General features: G+C 40.9%; 1 long non-coding RNA gene across 1 annotated transcript; it reads right to left on the bottom strand.

The window, feature by feature from the left end:
• Positions 1–2611: 2611 nt before the first annotated feature.
• LOC118355099 (uncharacterized) lies at positions 2612–6434 on the bottom strand. Its single transcript, XR_004816816.2, has 2 exons — positions 6197–6434; positions 2612–3546 (listed from the first exon to the last, which is right to left on the bottom strand). It is a non-coding gene; the product is annotated as an uncharacterized LOC118355099 (long non-coding RNA).
• Positions 6435–19327: the final 12893 nt, after the last annotated feature.

Raw genomic sequence — 19327 nt, 5'->3', positions numbered from 1 at the left:
AAAATACTGAGAAAAGCTGATAGCACAGAGTTTTGTTTGGAGTAGCCAGACAAACTGAGTTTTACTCTGCAGAGCTAATGACTCCTAAAAGGAGAGCTATAAGAAGGGATCAAAATAAAACTCTTTTACTATTTATTTTTTTCCAAAGAGAGTTCATCTTTAAACAAAAAATGGAGCCCCAGACATCTGCCTCGAACTGTCTCCTTTTATTCTTTATTAGAAGTGGTAAGATCAGATCTTAAGTCAGTTAATATTGTCTTAATTATTAACAAGACTGTGATCATTCTTTACAAAGATGTTGTCTATGTATTCCTCAGCCATTAGAATTAGGGCACCAGTGTCATTATCTGTATAATCAAATTGGATGATTTCATCCTCAGGCCCTCTAATCTGCATGGTACTACTAACTCATTTCCTGTGAAACATTAACTCCCAGATATTAGATATATCATCATTGGTTACTGTGTTTGAACCTTTTTCTAACAAGGGCAAATAGAAATGGTGATTGCAAGAAGTCTCAAGAACATATGAATAAAGAAAGTGCTCTTTGAGCAAATGATAAATTCTAGTGACCTAAGCATTTATATGTACATAGAAAGACAATTGGAGTGTGTGTGTTTGTGTGTTGGGGGTGTCCAGGAAAATTGAACATTGACTACTGTTTTAGTAGTGGGTTTCTTTTTTCTTTTTAAGATTTTTTATTTATTTCTTTGAAAAAGGGGAGAGCTCATTGACAGAGAGGGGGCAGAGGGAAAGAGAGAAGCAGACTCTGCATTGAACAGAGAGCCCAATGCAGGGCTCGATCCCAGGACCCCAGGATCATGACCTGAGCCAAAGGCAGATGCTTAACCAACTGAGCCACCCAGGCACATTTTTTTTTTTCTTAAGATAATATCTGGAAAGCCGGGTTTTTGAGTCTTGAGCATTTATGACTGGTGATTAAAGTACTTTAAAAATAAAAAAAGGTTTGTTTATTTTTATTTGAGAGAGAAAAAGGGAGGAAAGGGGCAGAGGGAGAGAGAAACTCAAGCAGAGTATGGAGCCAGGTCCTGGGTTTAATACTAAGACCCTGAGATGGAAACAAAGAGTTGGACACTTAACTGACTGTGCCACCCAGAAACCCCTAAAGCACTTAGCACTTCTGTTTTAATTTTACAGTAGCATTCCACAGAATGAGAATCTTTACAAACATTAGTTTCACTCTAAATTTTACTTCCAACTTCTGCTTTGAAGGTAAATCACTACCTGTGGGTGGAAATATATACCTTAGTTCATTTGGTAATGGTTTAGAGACAGAAAAAAAAAAAAAACTTTTTTTGAGTGCAGATTATAGAGAAAATGTACATATTGTGATCATTAGCTTTTCCAGACAGGAACACATTTCTGAGGAGCACAAGGCAATTGTCTAGTTATTGGTTGAATTCTGAAATACTTGTAAATTAAATTGGGATCATCCTTTACTCTGGCCAGTGCATTACCCTATTATGTTTATCAAACCTTCCTGGCTGGCTCGTGATCATTCCTTCAATGCTTTTATGGGATGACTGATTATAGAGTTCCTTAAAGCAACAAGACTTACTTTTCAAGTTTTCTCATTTCTACTAGCAGTTGGTAGGAATTACAATAGAAAGTTTTGGAAACAACAGTGGACTTGATCTGGTTTAGATTTTATTTGAGAAAACTCTGAAAGGGAGAACAACATTTTTCATAGAAAACCCTGGAAGAAATCAATTATCCACTTGGAGGGAAAGTTGGCTTCTACTTCTTTTCCATAATAGTCTCTAAAATTCTAATGATTGGAGAAAGGTTCTTATAGGGAAGAAGGAATTATGTACAATCTAGCAACAATTAAAAACCAATAAACTGAGACCCATAATCTAACCCTCTTGGAACATTCTTTTATCTCATCAATAAAAGTCAGGAATTTTTCAAGTTTGTTAATTTTTTAAGAGATTTTATTTCTTTGTTTGAAAGAAAGAGAGAGCACATGAGCTGAAGGGGAGGGGCAGAGGGAGAGGGAGAAGCAAGTTCCCCACTGAGCAGGGAGTCCTGGGCGGGATCCCAGGACTCTGAGATCATGACCTGAGCCAACCGCAGACATTTAACCAACGGAGCCACCCAGGTACCCCCTGTAAGTTTGTAAATTAACCTATTATTGCATCAGTAACTTTATCTATAAAATGAAGATAATCAAAGTATCTATGTCATTGACTTATTCTGAAGTTAAATCAAATAATTTAAATAAACCATTAGAGTAGTGGATGACGCAGTAAGGGTTTAATAAATATTAATAATTGTTACTGTTGTTGTTGTTACCTCCTCTATGGCCTCTGTAATATTTAGCAATAAGGACTATAAAATGAAAAATGCTGAGCATTCATCTTAGGGGTGAGCAGGAAGTGACGTTGCCCTTCTGGAGAGAAGCATCTTCCAACATGAGAAATCTTTGTGTTACATGTGATGAATGGAAGGAAGCGATCTCAGCCTTTCAGGCCTGCAGCCAGCAGGGAAAGAATGCCAAGGGAGACTGCCTGAGCCTCAGCCAAGGTCCTGGGGCATGACAGTGTTTCCCGTTGTGCTGAGATAACACTAAAAATGAGTCGAGAGTTGGTGGTAATCAATTCATAGCTTTATTTGGCAATACAGGCCCATGATCTTTTCTCCACAATTCTGCAATCTAGCAAGCTCCAAAAACCAAGAAGAGTTTGTGGAGGTGGTGTGCTTTTTTCTTTGTTTTATGTTTTGTTTTAATAACATCATTTGCCAGTGAAACTACCCTGACCTGATTCGTTTTGGGGTGAAACCTGAACTGATAATGATATGAGTCTATTGCAACATCTTCATCACCCTTAGAGTGAGTACAGTGGTTCAGACATTAATGACTTTGTATATGGAATGTTACTCTGATTTTTGGGAATGTACATGATGTGCATATGCATCTTTTCCTAAAATGTGAAAAAAAAAAAAAAAAACCTGAAATCTGAAATCTGTGTGGCCCCAAGGCTTGCAGATAAGGGATTAAGAACTATATGTATCTTTTCATAGCTTCACTCTGGTCTAGCAAAATGGGCTGACCCAGTGTAATCCATCATTGCTGCTTGAGCCTCTACCTCTGAATGCCTTCTCCTTAGGAGGCCGTTCCTCATCTCCACATGGCCCCTGTAAGCTCTCAGAGAGAAGGGAGGCCACTGGGATCAAGGTCACAGCCATGGCAGATTGTGGTAGATTCTTGTCTTAGAGAAAGCAGCCCTTCACCCCTTTTTTGAAACCAGGAGTCAAAATTTAGAGATGAATTGGACAGTCAGAATTCAATCTGAGGGGTGACCTCCTCCAGTGACATTAGAGCATGGCCTTGAGGGCCTGACATGTCTGGTTCCAGTAAGGCCTGTGTATGTTGGAAACTTGTGTTCTTACCAACCTTTCACTTTCAGGTTGGTGTTGAGAGCTCCTGCGCTCACGTGCCATTCCTACAGTACCATCCTTCGGTCAAGTAGCTGGAACTTGGGACAATTCTGGGGCGATGCCTTCTCCTTTCTCTCCATTCATCTGTAAAAGAAGATATTACCTTTAGGATGAAAGATCAATCATGATAATGAATCACAGCTGATATGCAAGGTCATGCTAACGAGATCTCAGGCCTCCAGGCCTAGGCAAGGCACGGATGCCAGTACTGATATGTTTTAGAGAAGAAATATGTAAATTGGAAGAGTGCTGGAGTAGTAAGGACATCATAGAGACAATCTCAGGGGCAGAAATCAGTGAAGCACCATGGAAGGAAGGGACTTTGACCGGGGGAGGTGACTGACCAGTCCAGGTACTTTGGACTATTAGAAAGGGACATTAGCTGACACTCCAGCTGTCTAACCAGCTTTCCTTTCTTTATTCCCTATGTTACCCTTGCCTAGAGAGAAAAAAACATATGCCAACCCCAAGGCTGGAGAGTCCAGGCCCCCAAAGTTGCTCCAGTTCTTGCTGCACATTTCATTTTATGTAACTGCTCTTGTGGAGTGAGGTAATAGGTGTTTGCCCCAAGACATGGATCTAGTTGCGTCATGTGCACTAACAAGTCCTCCAGACAGAGCCGCAGAGCCACTATCCTGGGAGGACTTCCGGCGGGCAGGTGGGCGGCAGGCTCTCCTGAGACTCCCGCCTCGGCGTGCCCGGAGCAGCCAGGTGATCAGATGAACTGGCACAGGGAGCTTCTCTGGCTGTCAGATGGGAAATGTGCATCTGCCCCTCGAGGTTTTCTTCTTGAAGCAAAACATCTATTTTAGTATTCTTTATTCTTTTATAAGGTTAGGCTACATCAGGTTGACAACAATTAGTCAAATAAAAATATTAACCTAGTGTCTACTGTTTCATCCCTGCAATGTCAGACCTGAGGGGCATGCAAAAGAAGTAAAAGCATGTTCCTGCCCCCAGGAGACAAAACTCGCCAACTTTAAACAGGAAGGAAACATTTCTGCAACTAAATCAGGGCAAGGAAATGCAGCTGGTTTGATTGACAGTGGGCAGAAGTAGGGACTGGCTTGGTGAAAGGAAAGGGAGAGGCCTGAGCTGATTGGGTGAGAGGTTCTAAAACCCTGTAAGCAGAGAAGAAAGCTGATGTCTGCAGGACCTGGATCGGAGAGCCTCACCTGAAGGGACAGGTGCTTCTCATCTTAGCTCAGGGCCCAGCAAACTTTTCCCGTCAAGTGCCAGGTAGTTAAGTATTTTAGGCTTTACTGGCCATACTGTCTGTGACAACTTGACTGTGACAACTTGACTGTGAAACTGTTGCAGCTCCACTAAGCAACTCTGTTACCCATGAAAGCAGCCCTGGGCAATTTGGTTAGTGAATGGGTGTTGCTTTGTTCTGGTAAAACTTCATTTACAAAAACACACTATCTCAGTGTGGCAGGGCCCCTGAAGTACGCCAAGCCTGCTCTAGAACTGAGGGTTTTGGGGTTGGTGGATTTCATTTTATTTATTTATTTATTTTTAAGATTTTATTTATCTATTCAAGAGAGACATAGAGAGAGAAGCAGAGACATAGGCAGAGGGAGAAGCAGGCTCCCTGTGGGGAGCTTGATGGGATACTTGATCCCAGGACCCTGGGATCACAACCTAAGCCAAAGGCAGACACTCAACCACTGAGCCACCCAGATGGGTTGGTGGATTTCAAAGGAATTTAGAAATCAGGACTGTAATGTGGAATATTTGTATCTTAAGGTGTTGACTTGAAAAAGGTTAATGCCATTGTATCCAAGCAAACCATTTCTTATGACCCCATTGTGACCGTTTGCATACTCTCAGTTAGATTTAATATAGGCTTTAATGATATGTAGGATTTAATAACTGAAGAGGAGAAAGGAGGGCTCTCTAATAAGAATAGCATGAAGGGGTGCCTGGATGGCGCAGTTGGCTAGGTGTCCTACTCTTGGTTTCAGCTCAGGTCTGATCTCAGGGTTGTGAGATTCAGCCCTGCATTTGGCTCTGTGCTCAGCTCAGAGTCTGACTGGGTTTTTCTGTCTCTCTCCTCTCCCTCTGCCTCTCCTTGCTGTAAATAAATAAATCTTTAAAAACAAAAACAAAACAAAGAATAGCATGAAAAGGATGATCAATGGACATAAGGTGCTTGTGGCAGGTGGTTTAGGAGTCCAGACGCTGGATCCAGATGGGTGGGATCAGAACCCCGCTCTGCCATCTACTAGCTGTGAGACCTTGGACAAATGACCTCACCTCTCAGGCCTGGGTGTCACCACATCTGAATTCTAAGAATTAAAGGAGTTATTGTTCACAAAAGCATTTAATTCCTGGCACAGAGAAATTACCAAATAGCTATTGGGCTAATAATAATAAAGAAGACCTATTAGGAGGACAGGTAAATAACAAGATAGATGTTTAGGCCAGCCTACTATTAGGAATAAGTGTCAATTATATCATTCATTGTGCATTTCCCATCGATACATGTGCTTTGTCATTTGTAGCACAGATGAATGAATTCCATACTGGCAGACGACTATCATTTTGTCCAGAGTCAAACTCTACTCCTGACTGTCACTCATCCTGCAATTGTGTCTCTTGGTCTTATGGGGCACCAGATAGACTAGGAACAGACTTAAAATAAATACCAAATCGGGAGAAAAAAAAGAGAAAGAACATCTAAGGAAGTCAATTATATGCTAATTGCTTCATAAGTTATCACAATTCTTACCACAATCCTGTGAAGTAAATATTACAGCCTCCCTTAATCCTTTGAGTCCAGGAGCTCGCTGCTGCTCAGTGGCAGAAACTCAGACTGAATCTGACATCGGTCAGTGCCCATGCTCTTTCTTCTTCTGTAGCTGGGGTTTTCAAAATGTGTCCCTTGGAACTCTAGGGTTTGGAAAAGTGACTGTAAATTTCTTGTGAGCAGAGATCTTGGTCTGTCTTTGTGTTAAAATCACCAAGCCTAGAACGCACACTGGGTGGTAGTTAAACGAATGCATAAATACATGAGGGACAGAGGGAGGAAGGAAGGAAGGAAGGAAGGAAGGAAGGAAGGAAGGAAGGAAGGAAGGAAGGAAGGAAGGAAGGAAGGAGAAAGGGGAGGGGAGGAAGAGAGGTGGAAGGGCAGACACATAGGACCTCCATTCTTGGTCTTTCAACCACAGCAATTCCACTTTCATCTATTTTATCCTTTAAGATCACAGAAAGAAGCTCACATGAGGAAAAAAAAAATGTTTAGAAGCCACTGCTTTGCATGTCACTGCATCCCAACCAATGCACATTTTTGACAGCAGTCATTATCTTGCAAGTTACATTTGCAGCAAAATTCAACAAATGATTAAGTACCATTGCTATGTTATTGTGCGACGGTGTCCCCTCTGGGTCTGAGCTGAGATTAGAATCATCTGGCAAGTAGAGACCCTGGAGACGGGGCTTCAGAAACCCAGAATTCCCAATAGCTTCACAACACTTCTAGGGCTTGTGCAGTACTGTTCACACGTCCTCTTCCTAAAGGTGGACCCTACCATGTGATATGCATGCTCCTGGGCAGAGGCGCAAGCTCTCTGGAGGAAGAGGAGGTTTATTTTTTCCCCACTGACCCAGACATTTGCACTGAAGTGTCCATAGGCAGTGTGTCAGAGACCACTTACAGTTAGTTAAGGTCAGAGAGGGGGTTCAAGAGAAAGATTTGGTTGGGTAGGGGGCTTTCCATTCATACTTTTGCCCCCAGGCATCATAAATATTAGGACCACTTCACTGAACCCCTTTAATAGAAGGTAATACAATGAGTGGGTGTGGCTTTTATTCTTTTCGCCCCAAAGTAGGACTGATGTAGTACTAAGAGGATTGAGAGGTTTGGTGGCTCTGAGAACTGGCACAGTGTGGACAAGATGCAGTGTAAACTCAGATAAGGTGAATCCGGGTCTCAAGGGATGGCACACTCGTGTCTCCAGGGCCGGTGTTAGCACATGGGGAGGTGGGGGAGCACGTAGCCCCTTAGAGACTCTAATCCTTTCATTGTTGTTTGAAGTTGGGGGCAGTCTGTGCTCTCAGAAAAGGCCTGATGTGGGTAGGCTTGCAGATGAGGGTTAATTAAGCATTGCCATTTATTTCATGATATTAATGTGACCTCTTTGGTCCACACAGGCTAGTGAGGCCTGGGGATGTTCAAATTAGGTTAAAATTGATCCCAGCACAGTTTGATTAGCACAGCACCCATAGTTCAGCATGTCTACCCATCAGAGCAGACGACACTAAAATTCAGCCCTTCTTGCAAGAGTTCTCTTTAAGTATCCTTTATGATTCTTTGGACGACGTTTTCTAAGAATCTATTCTATTAGGGAGCCCCAAATCTCTAATTTTCTTCTAACGAGGTCTGTTAATTTGATGACAGCATTAGCCAATATAAACACCTCCCTCCTTTGGTCTGTAGGGTGCTTCCTAATGAGATGGATGCAGGGGGATAGAGCATTGCCAGATGCATTAAAGAAGCTAGTATCCCGGAGTAAGAGAGAACTTATTAATGATGTTAGTCCCCAAGGAAGAGACACACAGAAATTCTTCAGATGGGAAGAAATGGCGATGATGAAATCAAAGCAACCCAGATGGCCTATAAACAGGCTAATTATGTAGAAGACCCAGAAGCAAACTCTGAAGTTTCTTCCCCAGCTGCTCATGGGGTCTGCCAAGTAGCCAGGTGCTGGCAGGGCCGGCGCATCTTCCACAGGTTGTCAGCAAAGTGATGCTTACACATGAAGCAAATGATAGCCTCTTAGGACAGTTCTTTATGTAACAAAAGAATATTTTATCTTTTACATATTTAGGGGTAAAATTCTATGTTTATAAGCCTCTGTGCTATTCAATGACTACAAATTATTATACACAATGTTTCTGTTACTGGAAAGGCATAGTTCTAAAACATAGCAGATAGGTACCTGGGTACATTCAAGAACACAGTGTTAGATTAAGGAAAGAAAATAAATTCTAGCACATTACTAGCTGATTATAGTTGAGAGAAATCATGACAAAGTGCTGACGAATGATGTCATTTCATGTCAAAGTTTTCCTTATTATCTTGGAAATATCAAGTCCAGGGGCTCCTGCCTGGGTGGCTCAGTCACTTAAATGCCTGCCTTTAGCTCAGGTCATGATCCTGGGGTCCTGGGAGGGAGCCCACACCTGCTTCTCCCTCTCCCTCTGCTGCTCATGCTCTCTCTTGCTCTCTCTCTTTCAAATAAAATTCTCACTCTCACTCTCTCTTTTAAATAAATGAATAATAAAATATTTTTTAAAAAAAGAAGGAAAGAAGGAAGGAAGGAAGGAAGGAAGGAAGGAAGGAAGGAAGGAAGGAAGGAAGGAAAAAGGAAAGAAAGATCAAGTCTAAAGCTTAACTCATTGGCTGAGAGTCTGAAAAGGTTATGATTTAAAAGCCCCATTTGGGGCACCTGGGTGGCTCAGTTGGTTAAGGGTCTGCCTTGGGCTCAGGTCATGGTCCCAGGGTCCTGGGATTGAGCCCCGCATCGGGGTCCCTGCTCCACTGGGAGCCTGCTTCTCCCTCTCCCTCTGCTGATTTCCCTTCTTCTCTCTCTCTCTCTTTCTTTCTTTCTCTCTCTCTCTCTCTCTCTCAAATAAATAAATAATTGAAAAGTCCCATCCATTCAATCTCTGGTCTTTCACCTCAGCCTTTGAGACACCCCTGGGGCAGACATCTGAGGGCAGGTAGTGCAGCCCCTTTCAGCTAAGGGAGTTTGGTGATTTTGGCCATGTCTGCAGAGAAGCCAGGCGCCCAGACTCACAATAGAGAACAAGACCGAAGAAGGCGGGGAAAGGCATGTGGTGACTTTCTGTTACAAACTAATGGCCTGATTTAACCAGCCCAGGATGGCATCACTAAGGACAACAGGAGCTGTACTTTAAGAGGAATCTGCTTTAGTTTCTGAGCTCTTTTTATCTATCATACTTAAGATTTTCTTTTTTTTTTAAACTGAGGAATCTCCACCTTTTTTCTGTGCTTTTATTCTTGGTGATTACTAATTGCTGGGAAGTGCATCTGCTTGGAAAGGCTAATGCCCTCCAGAAATTCAGGCATTATGCTCTTTTAACTATATCTGATAGGAAGAGAGACCTGCTGCCTGTTGTAACTTTATGTATCACGGTTCAATCTAGAAGACATTCCTCGCGAACTCTTGCACTTTTCTAGGCTCATACGTTGTTATGTTGCCCCATGATATCCTGGTGTACCTCAGTCTCCATTATCAGACTGAGTTCCCCGCAGGAGGAACCGGGTAGTGTGCCATTTAATTCAAAATTTTATTATGGGGAAAAATATGATCTTTTCCACGAACAGCTCTGGGACAAAAGGACATCCACATGAAACAGAATGAAGTTGGACTCTTACTTTACACTATCTAAACAAACAAACAAACAAACAAAACTCAAATGGATTAAAAAAAAAACTAAATGTAAAAGCCAAAAATATAAAAATCTTAGAAGAAAACATTGGTGCAAATTTTGTGACCTTGCATTACATAGTTTTAAAGATATGACACCAACAATATAAGCAACAAAATGAAAAACTAGATAAATTAGACATCACCAAAATTTTTAAGATTTTGTGTTTTAAAGGAAACTGTCAAGAAAGGAAAAAGGAAAAAGGCTCATACAGAATGGGAAGAATTTTTGTAAAGTCCATATCTAATGAAAGACTTGTATCTAAAATATATAAAGAACTTTTACAGCTCAATGTAAAAAACACAACCTAATTAAAAATAAGCAGAGTATGAATAAATATTTCTCCAAAGAAGATCTAAACATAACCAATACACACATGAAAAGATCCTCAACTTCATGAGCCATCAGGAAAATGCAAGCCAAAACCACAACGAGGTACCACTTTCACATTGCTGGGATGGATATCTGGACAGATAATGAACGGATAGATAGCAACAGGTGTTGGCGAGGATGTGAAGAAATCGGACTCTGATACACTGCTGCCAGGAATGTGAAATGATGCAGCCACTTTGGAGAACAATCTGGTAGTTCCTTAAAAGATTAACCATAGGTACCATGTGACACACCAATTCTACTCTTAGATATATATACCCAAGAGAAATTAAAACTTATGTCTAAATTTTACATGAGTATCTGTAGAAGCTTTACTCATAACTGCCCCAAAGTGAAAAAAATCTGAATATTCATCACCTGATGAATGGGTGAATAAAACGCTGATAAATTATGCAGCCATAAAAAGAAATGAAGTACTAATACGTGCTACAGCATGGATGAACTTTATGCTAAGTAAAAGAAGCCAGTCACAATCGGGGCACCTGCGTGGCTGAACAATTGAGCATCTGCCTTTGGCTCAGGTCGTGATCCCAGGGTCCTGAGATCGAGTCTCGCATCAGGCTCCCTACAGGGAGCCTGCTTCTTCCTCTGCCTGTGTCTCTGCCTCTCTCTGTGTCTCTCATGAATAAATAAATAAAATCTTTTAAAAAACAGAAAAAGAAAGTCACCACCAGTCACAGAGGTTGAAATATTTTGCAATTCCATTTATGAAGTATCCAGAATAGGCACATCCATAAGCAGACAGTAGATTTATATTTGCCTGGGGCTGGGGCAGAGAGAATGCACAGTGACTGCTAGTGGGAGCGGGGCTTCTTTCTGGGTGGGTGATGAAATTGCTGGTGGTGATGATTATATAACTGAATATACTAAAAACTGGTGAATTGTACACTTTAAATGGCTGAATTTTATGTCATATGAATTATATCTCAATAAAGATCTTATAAAAAATAATTTATTATGTAGCCAGCCTACTCCAGGCCAGGCCCTGCACCTGGCCCTGGGAATGCAGAGATGAAGGTGTTACTTGCCTGCAGCCTGGTGCACCGTAGGCAGATGCATAGGGAGCAGCGATAGGACCAGGAAGGAGTGATGAACTCTCCTGTCTGAGAATGCTGTCAGAAAGGGGGCCCCAACTTCTGGAGGTAGTTTTTGAAGAAAGAAACTTACTACTGGTGCAAGATAATGAAGAGCAATACAAGGGAACAGCATGTGCTAAGGCGTTAGAGTGTTTTATGCATTATATTTTTGTATGAGGTTTTTTTTTTTTTTTTTTTTTTTTAATCCTATGCTACAAAAGGGAAAAATAAAAAGATTCGAAAAACACTTTATGGGGCAACTGCTCTAGTAGGGATGAGAGGTTGGGAGCACTCCCTCCGGACCTGCGGGTATCCCCTTTTCATCTGCACACAGCCCAACCGGATCTGTTGATTCTTTTCTCTGTTTTGGAGACAAGGGGGCAGTGACACAGAGAGACTAGGTGACTTGCCCCAGGTTTACAGCTGCTAAGTGGCAGGGGTGGGATGCAAACCCGGGGAATCTGTCTTCACACCCGAGCCATCAGCCACTACTTTGTTTTGGAGACGTTGCAGTTGCGCATCCTGCGAGAAACCCGGCACCGGGTTGGGCGCGTGTCTGGTCCTTGCAAAGCGACCGTCGAGGTCATGAACCTGGCTCCCCGGCGCGTCGGGCCCAGGGAGAGCGCGCTGGCAAGGCGGTCCTGAGCGGGGGCTGCGGAGAGGAGGCTGGGGCCGCCCGCCTTCCCTGCAGCCCTGCGAGGTCCAGCCAGCCCTTCTCGGCCTGCAGCGGCGCATCAGCAGCCGATACTAATACCTACGAAACATCTTCCACGTGCAGGCCTGTGCTAATCACGTTGCACGCAGACCTCCTTAGGCCTCGCGCTGACGCCAAGTGGGTCTTGCGGGTGGTACAGCGGTGAGCGGCGTGATTCCGCAGCTGGCGCTGTGCCCCCGGACATTGGCTCGGCCGTGCACCCGCAGTGAGGCAGGTACGCGCTGCTCCACAGCTCCGTGCCTCAGCTTCCTCGTCTCTAAGTTGGCAAGCACGCCAGCACCTACCTCCTAGGATCGTTGTGATGGATAAAAGGAGGGCAGGAGGCAGGCTCTGGAACAGGGCCTGACATGAGCCCACAGCTGTCACGGGCTGGTTGTTACCAGCGTGCTCCTGGCTACTTCTCTTTACAATTTAGAAAATAGATTTAGGTTAGCAAGTACCTTCCACAAGAAGACAGAGCTAAGAGGCGGAACCAGGACTCAAACACGGGCAGTTTGGTTCCAACATCTACTTTCTAAACCGATACCCCAGGCCACCTCTCTGCAAGATTCAGTTGACCTGGTTTATGTCCTCCGTGAAGTATCCTTTGTCTTCCCCAGATGGATTTAAGGATGCCTTTATAGCTATTTCCATAACCGTATGTTCAACATTTTATTAGAAGTATGTAATAAATACTGTGGGTTTCTAGTGTTTTCTCATTACTTCGCACAGTGGCGAGTATCTACCCTTGCCTAATAAATGTGCTAAAGGTATTGCTCTATTGCTAATGATATCTACAGCCCATTCCCTCCTCCCTAACCGCTGCTACTGCTACCTTATTAGTTTAAGTTCTCGAAATTTCTTGCTTGAGTGGGTGTAACAGCACCTAGTTAGACTCGGTGCTGCTATACTCACTCACCATATGCTCTGCTATGAGATACTGTGAGGTAGCCTCTATCCTGTGCCACTTTAAGAATCTCCAGTTTCCCACCTGATAAAATTGATCCAAAAGCTAAACAGATATATATTTAGGCCCAGTAGTTTCCTGATAATTTGGACAGCCTGACACCTGAAAGTTTTTAATTATAATAATTATTATTTTTAAAAGATCTATCTATTTATCTATCTATCTATCTATCATCTATCTATCATCTATTTATTTATTTATTTAGTTAGTTACTTTAGTTAGTTAGTTAGTTATAGAGCATGAGAGCACACATGTATGGGAGGAGCAGAGACAGACGGAGAGAGAATCAATCTCCAGCGGACTCCGGGCTGAGCAAAGCCTGAGGCTGGGCTTCTTCTCACCAACCCAAGATCATGACCTGAGCCGAAATCAAGAATTGGAGGTTTAACTGGCTGAGCCACCCAGGTGCCCCTAATAATTATTGTTTGATAAATGTGAAACTGCTCCTGCCATTTAAAGCATGAGAATGAAGAGTGTGGCTTTGCAAACACTTCTTGGCTGACTCTAAGAATCATTGACTTAATACTACTATGCCAAGTTCAATTTTCTTTACTGTTGCTCTACCAGGCAAGCCATCTAAAATTTTTAACTGCCTGACAAATTCCATGTGGGTCTGTTTATGATCATGCACATCTTCTTTAAGGAAGGTATCTTCTACACTCTGAAGCTGATATTCATTCATTAAAACATCGCTTGATGCAGAAATTAATAAACTTCCTCTCCTAAATAAATAAATCTTTTATAATGCATGAAGATTAAGAGTACTTCATTTCTCATTTTGCCTCAGCATGGAACTTCTAGGCTAAATTTTATTAACTGCTCAATTACACAATCTGGTTAGGGGCCAGGCAGCTTCAGAATTTTCTATTTGCTACAATTCTTTCAGATTTTTTTTTTCCTATCCAGTGGGTTGCATCTTGTTCAAGATTTGGATTCTGAAACCTTAGTGTTTTAGTTTTTAACACCTTGATAACTAATGAGGTTAGGCACCTTTTTACACATTTATTCATCATTTGGATGTCCTCTTTCTGTGTTAGTGTCTATTCTTGTCTTTTACCCATTTGCTCTCTAGGTGGTCTTTTTCTTATTGATTTGTAGGAGTTGCTTTTATGTTTTGTCCCTGAGTCCTTTGTCAGTTATATGTATTGCAAATGTACTTTCTCACTTTGTGACTTATTTGTTCATGCTCTTAATGGTCCTTTGATGAAAAGAAACTCCAGATTTTAATGTAGTTATTATCAACGTTTCCTTAATGATTAGTGCTTTTGTTTCCTATTTATGAAATATTTGCAGTATGCAAAGGTGAAGCTGTTGTACATGAAGAAGGAAAAGAAGATGTGATCCAAGGAGAAAACAGAGCTGACTTTAGGCATAATGAATTAGGATTTGTATTTGAATATCCACTCTGATAAGCACTCTGATATAAATGTTTCAAATTCAGAGGAGTGGGATGGCACACATAGATTTTGGAAGCTTTAATCCTTTTCCTCCTTTCTTCATGTAGATGTTTTATCTATGCTGCTCTTGTTTTGCTAGGTCCTTGGACTCCTATACTGCTATCTTTAGTGGAACAGAATATAAAGCTACCATGTTCTTATCTTTAGGAAACTTTCAAAGGTTTTATTTAAAGGGTTATCTCAGAATCACATTGCAGTGGGGGCATCGTCATTGGCCATAACTATTGGCAGGACTTTGCAATCTGATAAAGCTTAGTCATGCTCATAGTCCCAGAAGAAGAAATGAACTTTCATTATTAAATATTCCATGCCCCCACAGCCCATTGTGAAGCCCCATTGAAACATCACAGCCCAAGAAGGAGGTGCAAGATGCAGTCTCGCAAACGTTGCAAAACAGAAATGGAATATAAAAAATTCATGATTACCTTCTTATAGTCCTATCCCAAATCCCTAAAATCTCCCTCCCCCTTTCACTCAAAGAGGCTCTTTTAAAAGACAGTAAATAAGAATTTTGGGGTTTCTTACCTAAAGATATAAATTGAATTGAAAGCTTCTTATCTTCCACTCAGGGTCTTCTACTTCCGTGAAAAATATGCAGAAGGAACCTTTTCAGTAATCTTAAATCACTATGCACATTCGTGTGTGTGTGTATGTGTGTGTGTTCGGTGTTTTATCTTTGCCCAAATACCTAGATTCACACAGATGGATACCATAGAAGGCTAGAAAGAGGAATAAACCTACACTATTAATAGGTAGGTAGATCTTACATTTAATAGAAACACCTAAGAAAATTATTGGTAAGCAAAGAGGTCTTGAGCCATATGTTGACTAATGCAAATCTTAAAACTGCCAGGAGAATATAAACATGAATTTATCAATGGTAGTGGAATGAAGAAGGCATGAAAGAAGAAAGGCAGGAGTCCACAGAAGGCTGTTGGTGCTTGCAGAACACAGCATATGGAAAAGCACTACATAAATCCTGTAAATAAATAGCTGCACAGATACAGTACTCAATATGACTCACTACTATAGACTATTTACCAGTGGCAAAATGACTTGGCTTCTTTATGTCACGGCAGTTTATAGTGCATATTAGGAGAACGTAAATATGAAAATAACAATAGCCAGTATCAATTTATAAATGCTCTGGATCAGTTAACGGAAGGCTAACACAAAGGGACAATCGGCTATGCGTGTTTCCAACCCAAATGTGACTATTCAATTTAAAGATGTCATCTGTAATTTAAAAAATTTAAGCAGAAAAATCTATGTTAATTAATAAAAGAGGTACCATATTAATTAATGTTACCATATTAATTAATAAAAGAGAGAGCTAGACTCTGTGAACCTCACAGAATCATTAAGGATTTGGTCCAAATTTTCACTCTGCAGGCTGTTTGCTGAATTGTGTGCATCTGTGGGTAAGAGGGAAAGTTACAGCTCTGGGTAGATAATAGTGTGTCTAATGGCTTTCCTGTTAATTGAATTAACTTCATAGGACAGAAGTAGATCAGATCCTGCCAGGTAATAAGCTTGTTTCTAAGGGCACTATCTTAACCCTTTCAGACAACAGTTATTGCTAGATTTCTTTAGGCCATTTGATTTCTTTAGGCCATTTAGTGTTACCCTAAGACCACTAAAAGTGAATAATGTATCTCCAAATACCTATAGTGTAGAAAAATATATAATTCTTGCTTAGCAAAATGATATGGAAGAGAGAGCATTGCCTGAAAATCAAGTTAGCTGAGCTTCATTTCTAAATATGATACTAATTAAACATATCAATTTATGTAAGTCACTTATCTGCTTTGTCTTTAAATTTCTTCTTTAAAAAAAAGTACTTCTGCTGTATCCAGCTCATAGAATTGAGAAAGTAAAATTAGACAGTTATACATATGAGATAATTATATATAGATGATGAGATAATTTTATTTATATATATGTTAAATTTTATTTCTGAGGTCTTTTATTTTTGTCAGAATCAATTATCCTACTTTTTAAAAAATCTTGATATTCTACTTTTTTTTTAAAAATCTTGATCTTCCAACTTCATGGAATATCTTTTTTTTTTAAGATTTTATTTATTTATTCATGAGAGAGAGAGAGGCAGAGACACAGGCAGAGGGAGAAAAGCAGGCTCTACGCAGGGAGCCTGACTCAGGACTCGATCCTGGGTCCCCAGGATCAGGCCCTGGGCTGCAGGCGGCGCCAAACCACTGCACCACCGGGGCTGCCCGGAATATCTTTTTCTTGATTGCTACAGATGACAAACATTACTTTAGGAAGTAATATCACCAGTCACTACTATGACAGCCTGATAGAGATTTTTTATTATTTTATTTCTTTAAAATGTATTTAAATTTTCTATGTCCATAAATAATAGCAGCAGAAATTACGATTATATCTAACTTATTAAATGCAAGGCTATTATCTTCTCCATTTTACAGATGAACAAAATGAGGTCAGTCTCCTTCTCTTGTTTCTCGTCCAGGGCTCCAGTGGATTTTTGGCATTGCCTTCTATTACCCTTCCTTGATTTATCTTTTTAGTAATTTGAATAACAGGCTGTTTTCAACTCAGGGTCTTTGCACCAGCTGTTTCTACTTACTTCTAGAACACTCTATTCTTCATATGGCTGGTTCCTTCCAAATCATTAGGACTTCCCTGCCATACTTTATACCCCAGGCTCTAGCTGTCTTTGCCTAAACACTTACCATAATTTGCGGTTGGCTTATTTACTTGCTGTTTGCATGCTCCACTAAGATGTAAGCTCAGTGAGGCAGGAATCATGTCTGTTTTGTTCATAGTTGAATCACCATCAACCAGCTTGATATACAGGAGGTACTTAAATGTTTTTGAATGAATGAATGAATGAATGAGCAAAATGATTTTGATCCCTGAGGGATTCTAAGATTCGTCAAACCTCTTTCTCTCTCTCTGCCTTACATCCCACATGTTCCTTCTGTTCTATCCCAAGCTCTTACAGCTTTCTAAATATTCATTCCTCTGACCTTTCATACCTCTGTGCTTTCCTTCTTGTTTTCCTTTTCATTCTTGTTTCCTATTTAGAAAATGCTTTTATGAGCTGAAAACTTGGCTTATCATGTCAAAAGAGTAGGCTGTAGATGTCCTTTCTCTCAATATTGTTTTCCTAGCACTGACCACACATCTGTAATAACAGTTACATGCCCATTTTCCTTGTGGATTGGAAGCAGCTGAAATTTAGGGAACCTTTATCTTTTGAGTTCACACCCTCAGCTGTTAGCCCAGTGCTGGGTACATGGTAGTTATTTGATAAATATTTGTTAAACGAATGACTGGTTGGATGAACAAAAGGGAAAATGGCATATTAGACATAACCAACACACTTAGAAACATGCCTAATTAGCTGTGTGACCTGTAACACATTACTTAGACCCTTTAAGCACCCATGTCCTCATTTGTTAAATAAGAAAAAAACAATAGAAGCTACCTTTAATCTTTTCAATACTCAAAAAAGATAATATATGTTGTATTAGTGAGGGTTCTTTAGAGAAACAAAGCCAATACAGGGAATGTGGAATGTGTGTGTGTGTGTGTGTGTGTGTGTGTGTGTGTGCATAAAGAGGTTTACTTTAAGGAATTGGCTCATGTGATTGTGGAGGCTTGACTAGTCCAAAATCTGATGGGGAGGCTGGCCACCTGGAGGTTCAGGAGATACAGGTGTAGTCTGCTGTAAAAGCAGGAAGAGCTGTCATTGCAAAGGAAGTCCAAAGGCCAATGCTGGATAATTCCCTCTTGCTGAGGAGGTGGGGTGGAGTCAGCTTTTTTTGTATTTGGGCCTTCAACTGATTGGATGAGGCCCACCTCCATTTTGGTGAGCAACTGCTTAACTCAGAGTCTACTGATTTAAATGTAACCTTCATCCAAAACACCTCATAGAAACATCCAGAATAGTGCTTGACCAAATATCTGGGTACTGTAGCCCAGTCAAGTTGACACATAAAATTAACTATAGTACATTTAGTATTAAGTTTTTTACACATAGGAAACACTTAAAATCAGATTCCTTGGTCTGATCCTATGTCTTCACTCCTGTCTGAAGGTCAGGAACCAGGAGAATGTGTGTGTTAGGGCCAAGGGCTTGTGGTCTCTGGCTGGATGGAATGACATAATTTTCATTCTTCCTCTATTCTGGAGTCTCTCTGCAAGCCACACATTGTAAAATTTAAGTATGTTTCCTATAAATAGTATGGCTAAGAAATGCTTCTTAGTGTATGGCAGGAAGTGGACACAACAGAAATGTGTGAGGAACATACTAGTGTAAAACCCCCGATTGCCATGGCCTAACTCAAAGGCCTGCACTTGCAATTCCCCAAAGTAGTTCAAGAAAAGAGCCATAGCACTATGTCTGCTCTTTCTCAGAGGTGGATGCAAAAGTCATAAACTGCTTTTTTCTTTAATCTCTATTAAAGGAGTTTTTGCCTGGCAGTCAGTGTCTTGAAGAGGACTCAGGTATATATGCACGGGATGTACTTTCATAAAACTCCCAGAGTGAAAAACTCTCATTAGATTGAAGTGGGGGTAATCCATTATGATGGCATTCACACAGCTCTGGTAAATTTATTTTCTGGACAACATGAACCCTTTGCTAAGCTGTTATCAAGAACAAAGGGTAAAATGCCCCCACCATGAAAGGAGCAAAAAAGTGAGTCCATTGATATGAGTCCTTAATATTTCACAACTATTTAAGGAATACCTATTAAGTGACATTGATTTTTCTTATAGTGAAGATGGCACTTTAATGGTAGGTTGCCATTTTCTCATTTATCTCTGCCCA

This window comes from Canis lupus, chromosome 6 (genome assembly GCF_003254725.2).
Source record: "Canis lupus dingo isolate Sandy chromosome 6, ASM325472v2, whole genome shotgun sequence".
NCBI classification, from domain to species: domain Eukaryota; kingdom Metazoa; phylum Chordata; class Mammalia; order Carnivora; family Canidae; genus Canis; species Canis lupus.
This window is presented reverse-complemented; position numbering and strand designations above follow the sequence as displayed.